The 11,357-nt window shown below is 47.8% G+C and overlaps 1 protein-coding gene across 2 annotated transcripts in view; it reads right to left on the bottom strand.

Annotated features, from left to right (window-relative positions):
• LOC121873633 (collagen alpha-1(I) chain-like) overlaps positions 1-9,438 on the bottom strand; it is a 74,146-nt gene extending 64,708 nt beyond the window's left edge. Inside the window, exon 1 of one of the 2 annotated variants that reach the window (XM_042377285.1) lies at positions 9,278-9,438. The gene's annotated coding sequence lies outside the window, so the exon portion shown is untranslated. The remainder of the gene's footprint in view (positions 1-9,277) is intronic. The other variant, XM_042377286.1, reaches the window with a different exon arrangement.
• Between the last annotated feature and the right edge of the window lie 1,919 nt (positions 9,439-11,357).

An 11,357-nucleotide genomic window follows, 5' to 3' on the forward strand; every position in this document is an offset into this window, starting at 1 on the left:
TTGTTAACACATCCAATAAGCATTTAATGTCCATGATCATACCACAATAAACTTAAGCCAGGGTCGATGTTATAATCTTGTCTGCTTTCTGTGTAACGAACAGCTGACTAGACAAATAAATGAAGACAGATACAAGGAGTCTTCCCACAGTGTACCAGCCAGCCGGGTACTGTGGCCTGACCTGATCTGACCTTCACAGAGTACAGGGTAAAAAAACATTGCCTCAACAAAGAAAATGATTGGCTGGGTCTATGAATACCTTTAACCCTGGAGACGCCCCACCCACCCTCCTACTACGCGGGCCACGTGTGCTGCTGTTGTCTTGTGTACCCGCATCACGTTTTAAGCCCGACGAAATCTCCGAACCCAAAAATGTATCAACAAAGACCACTCCTGGCTGCGAGTCAGACCAACATCTCAACTCTGCCATTCTGACCTGTACTCTGGGGACGAGGACGAGAGAAATATGTGATAGTGTACTCGAGGAAATTCTTGTATCCAGTTCACGAGGTGTACTGTACAACAATCCACTGACTTACTGATGTGTGAGAGAAGACAGAAGGTGCCAATAGAGTTGTGGCGTCAAACATAAAGTCACCAAACACTGGATCACCCGACTATCCCAGCAGTGGGTCTTTCATATTTGCTAACAGTAAAAAAAATAAGAAATATCGCCGGGAGGTCATCACAGTCTCCGTAAGGGAACTTGACAAGTTTTTCCCAGGAGGATTCCTGATCAACCCCGACTGGTAGTGGTTACGCTGCCCTCAGGCTACTGACAGGTCGCCCAGAACGATGGTTGGCTGTGGGGGTAGGTGTCGCCAGGTGTACACCCCCTGGTACACACCCAGGTACATACAAATACCAAGGTGCTCCCAGGTACACACCCAGGTACATAGGAGTACCCAGGTACTCCCAGGTACATACCCAGATAGTCACAGGTACATAACAACATAAGAACATAAGAATGGAGGAAACTGCAGCGGGCCTATTGGCCCATACTGGGCAGTCCCGTTTACACCCAACCCCTATTGCTCATATAAGCATCGAACCTATGTTTGAAGCTATCCAGCGTATTCGAGTTAATGATAATGTTTGGTAACTTGTTCCATTCGTCCACTACTCTGTTTCCAAACCAGTGTTTACCTATTTCACGCCTAAATCTAAATGTGTCTAATTTAAAACCATTGTTACGAGTTCGCTCCTGGTTGGATAGTTTGAGTACCTTTGTAATGTCCCCTTTGTTTAGCCCTGACTTCCACTTATACACCTTATCAGGTCGCCCCTCGCTCTACGTCTCTCGAGGGAGTGCAAATTAAGATGCTTTAACCTGTCTCTATACTCAAGGTTCCTAATGCCCGGGATTAGTCTTGTCATTCTCCTCTGAATTCTTTCCAATGATTCTATATCCATTCTGTAATACGGTGACCAGAACTGAACTGCGTAATCCAGGTGTGGTCTCACAAGAGCAAGATACAGTTTTAGGATGACCTCGCTAGTCTTGTAACTAACACTCCTTTGTATGAACCCAAGTACTTTATTAGCCTTGTTACGAGCAAAAACACATTGTTTACTTGGCTTAAGGTTCCTACTTATCATTACTCCTAAATCTCTCTCGCAGTCGGATTTCTCTATGGCATCGTTGTTCATCTGGTATCTGGCTTCCCTGTTTACATCTCCTATACTGAGTACTTTACATTTGTCCACATTGAATTTCATCTGCCATTTTTCAGACCATTCGAAAAATTTGTTAAGATCTTCCTGTAGTTTTGCTGAGTCCTTGTCAGATTTAATAACACGTCCTATTTTAGTGTCATCAGCAAATTTACCGAGACACACTCCAAGGAACACTTACAATACTCCCACAGTTCACTCTTCTTTCAAGCCTCCAGCACATGGTCGTGATCACCCCGCCACAAGACTACTACAGTCAGTTAGTGACACACGATACTACAGAGGCTCCATTTGCACAGACAATATTCACCTGACCTACCATGACCCTCCCCACCAGCTGCCAACCATCTACTGTGTGGTACCTTGTAGGTTTCATGTTCCCACCCCCAAAAATTATATACTGTACTCATAAGTGAGGAGGAGGCGACCAGCTCTCTCGTAAGTGAGGAGGCGAACAGCTCTCTCGTAAGTGAGGAGGCGAACAGCTCTCTCTTAAGTGTGGAGGCGACCAGCTCTCTCGTAAGTGAGGAGGCGACCAGCTCTCTCTTAAGTGTGGAGGCGACCAGCTCTCTCGTAAGTGAGGAGGCGAACAGCTCTCTCGTAAGTGAGGAGCGACCAGTGTGGAGGCGACCAGCTCTCGCAAGTGAGGAGGCGAACAGCTCTCTGTAGTGGAGACCAGCGATGCCAGCTTCTCGTAAGTGAGGAGCGACCAGCTCTCTCTCTGTAAGTGAAGAGCGACCAGCTCTCTCAAGTGAGGAGGCGACCAGCTCTCTCGTAAGTGAGGAGCGACCAGCTCTCTCAAGTGAGGAGCGACCAGCTCTCTCGTAAGTGAGGAGGCGACCAGCTCTCTCGTAAATGAGGCGACCAGCTCTCTCGTAAGTCAGGAGGCGACCAGCTCTCTCGTAAGTCAGGAGGCAAGAACACGAAAAGCTCCGGAGAGAAACAGTCACTTCACCAAGAGTTAACTAAGGAGTTGATGAGGTGGTGGAGGCAGCAGGTGGACACAAACCGCAGAGCTTGTGGTCACTCAGCACAATTTACTCGTATGCATCACAAGGCCACAACACCACTGTCAATGACCGGCCGGGCGGAGCTGCCAACAACATCCTCACCACGTCTTCCAAGTGATGGTCTCTCTCGTTTTACAGCTCATAAGAACAATGAAGTCACGTGACACTACTGGCGATGGTGGTAATGCTGGTAGTGAGGGTAATGGTGGTGGTGACAACTAATGCTGGAATTATGTTTTTTGTTTTGTAGAGAAAGGGGGGGGGGGTGAAAGAAGATTGGAGGTGGGGGGAAAGAAGTTATAGTTCGGAAATTGAAGAAAATTAGGAGGTAAGAGAGGGCGGACTGACCGTCTAGCTAAGCTAATGGTGTGTTAGGATTGTGTCTTGGGTGTTTTGAGGGCCTTATTTCATAGGTAATCGGTATATAGGCAGCTACCAAACAGGGAGGTACTACCGCCTGGGAAGATATTGGAAGCATAATGTGTTGTCTAATGGTAGACCCTGCTGCCATATGGCATCACAAAAATTGTGACCAAATCCCAGGTTGCTGATCTAACTTTCTGCCTCATTTACACACAATTGCAGGGTTTCAATTGTTTCACTTATTATTGACAACACAACATACTTATATTGTTTCTCACTTTTTATCTTTGTTTATTTTTTATTTCTTTATGGTTCTTTTTTATTATTATTATTATTATTATTATTACATTTCGCCCCCAGGCCCTGATGTGGGTCAGTGACCTGTGCCCGGGTGGGCTAATCCCCATGGAAAAAAAAATCCACCAATCATACTGGCGGATGCTGGTCTAGGGAGGTTGTCTATTGCCTGGCAGTATAGATAGGGGGTGGTAATGGACTTTTTGAGATTTGGTAACTTTTTGAATGGTGGTGGTGGAGGCACTCGTAGGGGAGGGGAGGGGGCGTGGACCTGGCGAGCCCTTGTAGGGAGATTTCAATGCAGAGCAGAATATGACCAGTAACACGTCTCTTTGTCATCACCATCACACGGTCACTATCACCACCATCACACGGTCACTATCACCACCATCACAGTCACTATTATCACCATCACACAGTCATTATCATTACCATCACACGGTCACTATCTTCACCATCACAGTCACTATCCTAACCAGCACACGGTCACTATCCTCACCATCACACGGTCACTATCCTCATCATCAGTCACTATCCTCATCATCACACAGTAGTATCCTCACTATCACACTATTACTAAGCTCACTATCACACCATTACTAAGCTCACTATCAGACGGTTACAATGCTCATTATCAGTAACTATCTTCACTATACTTCAAGGATAACTCTCATGTTCACCATCCTCCCATCTAAGGTCACCATCACAGTTCACCATCCTCAAGATATTTAATTATTCACCATCTGTCCGTCACTACAGTATACAGCACCCATGAGTACATCAACACACACACACACACACACACACACACACACATACGACACCGGCAATGTGTGTGTGTGTGTGGTTAAGGTGGGGCTGGTCAGGGCGGGCTGGTCGGGGTGGGGTTAGTCGGGGCGGGGGGGTGGGGGTTAGTTGGGGCAGGGGTGGGGTCGTTGGGCGGGGCGTCGATAGTCGGGCGTGGCTGGTCGAGGCGGGGCTGGTCGAGGCGGAGCGAGTCAGGGCGGGACTGTTCAGGGAGGGACTGATCAGGGAGGGACTGATCGGGGAGGGACTGATCGGGGCGGGGCTGGTCGGGTAGGGACTGATCGATTCGGGCTGGTCGGGGCGGGGCTAGGCTAGGTGGGGTGGGGCAGAGGCTAGGTGGGACGGGGCGATAGTTGAGGACGGCCACAACACACACCGCAGTCACCCCCGCCTCCCCACCACACACACACACACACACACACCACTTCAACCACTAGTACCATCTTACACAACCACCTCAACCACTGCCACCACCTCAACTACCACCACCACCACCACCAACCACAACAAGACAGGTGTTCCGTATGCAGCAGAACAGCAACAACAAGACAATGGTATGAATTAATAACAGCAATTACAGCAGAGAACATAATGTTATCGAAACCAATATAGCAGCGGTAACCTCAACAGCAGCGACGCTATAATAACATGACATCATCGTAGGTAATTACAGCAACAGCATTAGTAATAACAGTAATACAAACAACAACAACAGTAATCACAGGACTAAGATAACAGAAGAATAGTAATAACATAACCAAGATAACAGTATAACATCATCATCATCATCATCATCACAAAGAACAGTTACGGACACAATTACCTGGACATTTCTTTTGTCAACAACAGGTGTCCGTGAGTACGATAAGTTAAACCACTGAGTACGATGAATTAAATTCCTGAGTACGATGACTTAACCTTTCAAGTACGATGGATTAACCCCTGGAGTACGGTGTTAATCCCTTGAGTATGATGTTTACCCTTGGAGTACTACTGTATGAGAGAGAGAGAGAGAGAGAGAGAGAGAGAGAGAGAGAGAGAAAGAGAGAGAGAGAGAGAGAGAGAGAGAGAGAGAGAGAGAGAGAGGAGGGGGGGGGAAGCGAGGGAGAGGAGAGGTGTTTACAGCAGCATTTGGGAAAGTAATTAAACACCAACGTCAGCAGTATATAACAGTAATAACAGCAGCTGCAGAGAGTACAGCAACACACCAATGTCCTAAGTCACAGCAATATGGAACAGCAGAGAACAGCAGAAAATAATCAATTACTCATAAAAAAAAATACAAATTAAAACAGAAAAAAAACTGAGAATGTCGCCAGATAACACAGTCGTAAGTAACAGCACCACCACAGCAAGACATTTACAGCAGCACAGCAGAACGACAGGAACAGCAAAATATCCCTAACACCACGACAGGAACAGCAAAATATCCACAGCAACACAACGGAACGACAGGAACAGCAGGAAAGAAACTCGTGTGGTGGGAGGGAGACAGGAGGCAGCACGTAACACAACATGTGGACACTGGGCGGTAGGGTGGGTGGGTGGGTGGGTGGGTGGGTGGACAGGAAGGAGCGGATGGCAGAGAGGAATGGGTGGCAGAGTGGATTGAGTGGCAGTAGGGGGTGGCAGAGTGGATTGAGTGGCAGTAGGGAGTGGCAGAGTCGAGTAGGTGACAGTAGGGAGTGGCAGAGAGGTGGCAGTAGCAGTGGCGGCGATGAGGGAAGAAGAAGAAGAAGAAGAAGAAGAAGAAGAAGAAGAAGAAGAAGAAGAAGAAGGGGAGGAGGAGGGACACTTCCGGCCAAGGGGAATAATTAGAGCTGTCCGGGAGATAATACCCACTTCCTATGGCCCACCGTCACTCTCCTCCCACACCCCGAGTAGAGGAGGAGGAGAAGAGGAAGAAGAGCAGGAAGAAGAAGAAGACGAAGAAGAAGAAGAAGACATAATGTTAGAAGAGGAAGCATTCAAACACAGCCCCTATAGAGCCATATAATATACGTAAAATAACACACGAGTCACCCATCCGTATCCACCATTTTCTCCCAGGTGTCGTGAGAGTCCGTAGAAAACTGGTAGCGAGTGAGTCGACAACATACCTACAGCTGGTAACCGACATACAGACATACCTAGAGTTGGTAACCCCCCCTCCCACCTAAGTTCCGATCATAAGATATATAATCAATTCAAGTTTAAAGATAAATATAAATAACTATAGTAAACAGATCGAGAAATATAAATCGGTGCAGTAACAAAACAAACTGCCCACTGCTTCACATACCCATACCTTCTGCAGTCCCTCGCGCACATACCCATGCTTCCTACAGTCTCCCGCGCACATACCCACGCCTTCTGCAGTCCCCCGCGCACACACCCACGCCTTCAACAGTCCCCAGCGCACATACCTACGCCTTCTGCAGTGCAGTCCCCCGCACATACCTTCTGCAGTCCCCGCGCACATACCCATACCTTCTGCAGTCCCCCGCGCACATACCCATGCCTTCTGCAGTCCCCGCGCCAGTCCGCACATACCCATACCTTCTGCAGTCCCCGCGCACATACCCATACCTTCTGCAGTCCCCAGCGCATACCCATACCTTCTGCAGTCCCCCGCATATACCCATACCTTCTGCAGTCCCCGCGCACATACCCATACCTTCTGCAGTCCCCTCCCGCGCACCCATACCTTCTGCAGTCCCCGCGCACATACCCATGCTTCCTACAGTCCCCGCGCACATACCCACGCCTTCTGCAGTCCCCAGCACATACCCATACCTTCTGCAGTCCCCGCGCACATACCCATACCTTCTGCAGTCCCCAGCGCACATGCCCATACCTTCTGCAGTCCCCGCGCACATACCCATGCTTCCTACAGTCTCCCGCGCACATACCCATACCTTCTGCAGTCCCCGCGCACACACACCCACGCCTTCTGCAGTCTCCAGCGCACATACCCCATACCTTCTGCAGTCCCTCGCGCACATACCCATGCTTCCTACAGTCTCCCGCGCACATACCTACGCCTTCTGCAGTCTCCAGCGCACATACCTACGCCTTCTGCAGTCCCCGCGCACACACCACGCCTTCAACAGTCCCCAGCGCACATACCTACGCCTTCTGCAGTCTCCAGCGCACATACCTACGCCTTCTGCAGTCCCCGCACACACACCACGCCTTCAACAGTCCCCGCGCACATACCCACACCTTCTGCAGTCCGCGCACCACACCTTCTGCAGTCCCCAGGGGCACATACCCATACCTTCTGCAGTCCCCCGCGCACATACCCATACCTTCTGCAGTCCCCTGCGCACATACCCATACCTTCTGCAGTCCCCCGCGTACATACCCATACCTTCTGCAGTCCCCCGCGCACATACCCATACCTTCTGCAGTCCCCGGCGCACATACCCACGCCTCCTGCAGTCCCCGAGCGCCGCCTTCATCGCTGTGTGTGTGTATGGTGAGAGTATCCCAGGTTAGCAGGAAATACCGGGGAAGTCTCAGTAGGAAAGGGAAGGGGCGAGGGGTGAGAGGTGGGCGTGGGCGGTGTGTGGGTGGTCCTCTGTCTCCTGTCTACAGCCGCCCCACCTTCACATATACAAGACTACCTCACCCTGTCCTGCCCTACCTCACCCTGCCGGACCTCATCTTAGTAACTTTAACCAGGCCTCACCTTGAACAGCCCCCGAAAATACTTTGATTATCGTAGCTGTTACCTGGGTGATCCATCTGTGACTATTTAACATCTTGAGTACGTTATCTTAAGTCCTAGAGTACAATGGCATCGTACTCAAAGGAAGAGGACATCGTATTGAAAGGGTTACGGCACCGTATTCAGTAATTAAGTCTTTGTACTCGAGGACTTCAGGCACCGTACTCAAGAGGTTACAACGCTATATTCACCGTACTCAAGGGGGTAAAAAATGTCGTACTCGTTGGGCTAAAGTACTCGAGGGATTAAAAAGTCTCCCTTATACATTCAGCATAACGAAGCTTAGTAATGAGGGGAGGAAAAGTGAGGGGGTGGGGAGACAGGGATGGCACTCAAAAGGGAGGGGAGAGAGACACGGGTGCAGGGGCCAGATAGTGCCACCGGGTACCCTGCCGGCATTCGTCGCGGTAGTGCCAGCCCCGACACGCGCCTTTGATAAAAAAACCTGTGGTGAGCGAGGGGGAACTGTGAGGCAGGTAGGGCACACATTCCTTGGGGAAGGGGTGAGTGAGGGGGAGAGGAGGGGTTCGTTGACAGACGTATGGAAGGAGAGATATGGGTGGGGTTGTTGGGGAAGATGAGGGAGGGGTCGAGGGAGTACGTGCAGTAGGGAAGGTGAGGGAGGGGGGGCAAGAGGAGACATTTAGTGGGGAAGGTGAGGCAGGGGAGTGAGATGGGGAGGGAGGGGGTGAGAAGGGCGGCAGTGTTGTGAGACCTGACATGTGTGGCTGGCCCTTGTCACGTCAAAGGAATGTCGTATATATAAGGGTGGCACTGGTAGTAGAGTGCCACTGGTAGTAATGAGTGTCACGGGGAGCAAGGTGTGGCACTAGTAAACTGAATCTCATTGGTAGGAAGGAGTGGCACTAATGGGGAAGGAAAGAAAAAAAGAAAGAAAGGAAGGAAGGAAGGAAGGAAGGAAGGAAGGAAGGAAGGAAGGATAATCACTCTCACATGTCAGCTCGCACACCTGGTTATAAATACAACATCAAAGTTTCCTTACATTAATGCCGCCCGGCTGCCCCTTGTGGTTGAGGTGAACAAGAACATGGTTGAGGTGAACAAGAACACGGCTGAGAACAAGAACACGGCTGAGAACAAGAACATGGCTGAGAAGAACAAGGCTGAGAAAAAAAATTGGCTGAGGTGAACAAGAACATGACTGAGAACACGAACACGGCTGAGGAGAATAAGAACATTGCTGAGAACAAGAAAATGGCTGAGAAGAACATGGCTGAGGTCGACAAGAACATGGCTGAGGTGAACAAGAACATGGCTGAGGTGAACAAGAACACGGCTGAGGAGAACAAGAACATGGCTGAAGAGAAAAAGAACATGGCCGAGAACAAGAACATGGCTAAGGTGAACAAGAACATGGCTGAGGTGAACAAGAACATGGCTGAGGTGAACTTACCTGGGTAGCGGTGTGAGGTAGAGGACGTCATCACTTCCCACAGCGGACACCTGTAAGACATAAGACATGATCAGTCACACCTGTAAGACATAAGACATGATCAGTCACACCTGTAAGACATAAGACATGATCAGTCACACCTGTAAGACATAAGACATGATCAGTCACACCTGTAAGACATAAGACATGATCAGTTACACCTGTAAGACATAAGACATGATCAGTTACACCTGTAAGACATAAACATGATCAGTTACACCTGTAAGACATAAGACATGATCAGTCACACCTGTAAGACATAAGACATGATCAGTCACACCTGTAAGACATAAGACATGATCAGTCACACCTGTAAGACATAAGACATGACTGTCACACCTGTAAGACATAAGACATGATCAGTCACACCTGTAAGACATAAGACATGATCAGTCACACCTGTAAGACATAAGACATGATCAGTCACACCTGTAAGACATAAGACATGATCAGTCACACTTGTAAGACATAAGACATGATCAGTCACACCTGTAAGACATAAGACATGATCAGTTACACCTGTAAGACATAAGACATGATCAGTTACACCTGTAAGACATAAGACATGATCAGTTACACCTGTAAGACATAAGACATGATCAGTTACACCTGCAAGACATAAGACATTATCAGTTACACCTGCAAGACATAAGACATGATCAGTCACACCTGTAAGACATAAAACATGATCAGTCACACCTGTAAGACATAAGACATGATCAGTTACACCTGTAAGACATAAGACATGATCAGTTACACCTGCAAGACATAAGACATGATCAGTCACACCTGTAAGACATAAGACATGATCAGTTACACCTGTAAGACATAAGACATGATCAGTCACACCTGTAAAAGACATGATCAGTCACACCTGTAAGACATAAGACATGACCAGACACACCTGTAAGACATAAGACATGATTAGTCACACCTGTAAGACATAAGACATGATCAGTACACCTGTAAGACATAAGACATGATCAGTCACACCTGTAAGACATAAGACATGATCAGTCACACCTGTAAGACGTAAAAACATGATCAGTCACACCTGTAAGACATAAGACATGATCAGTCACACCTGTAAGACATAAGACATGATCAGTCACACCTGTAAGACATAAGACATGATCAGCACACCTGTAAGACGTAAGACATGATCAGTCACACCAGTAAGACATAAGACATGATCAGTCACACCTGTAAGACATAAGACATGATCAGTCACACTGTAAGACATAAAGACATGATCAGTCACACCTGTAAGACTTAAGACATGATCAGTCACACCTGTAAGACATAAGACATGATCAGTTACACCTGTAAGACATAAGACATGATCAGTCACACCTGTAAGACATAAGACATGATCAGTCACACCTGTAAGACATAAGACATGATCAGTCACACCTGTAAGACATAAGACATGATCAGTCACACCTGTAAGACATAAGACATGATCATCACACTAAGACAAGACATCAGTCACAGCTGTAAGACATAAGACATGATCAGTCACACCTGAAGACATAAGACATGATCAGTTACACCTGTAAGACATAAGACATGATCAGTCACACTAAGACATAAGACATGATCAGTCACACCTGTAAGACATAAGACATGATCAGTCACACCTGTAAGACATAAGACATGATCAGTCACACCTGTAAGACTTAAGACATGATCAGTCACACCTGTAAGACATAAGACATGATCAGTCACACCTGTAAGACTTAAGACATGATCAGTCACACCTGTAAGACATAAGACATGATCAGTCACACCTGTAAGACATAAGACATGATCAGTCACACCAAGACGTAAACATGATCAGTCACACCTGTAAGACATAAGACATGATCAGTCACACCTGTAAGACATAAGACATGATCAGTCACACCTGTAAGACTTAAGACATGATCAGTCACACCTGTAAGACATAAGACATGATCAGTTACACCTGTAAGACTTAAGACATGATCAGTCACACCTGTAAGACTTAAGACATGATCAGTCACACCTGTAAGACATAAGA

This window comes from Homarus americanus, unplaced genomic scaffold (genome assembly GCF_018991925.1).
Source record: "Homarus americanus isolate GMGI-L3 unplaced genomic scaffold, GMGI_Hamer_2.0 scaffold51333, whole genome shotgun sequence".
Lineage (NCBI taxonomy): Eukaryota > Metazoa > Arthropoda > Malacostraca > Decapoda > Nephropidae > Homarus > Homarus americanus.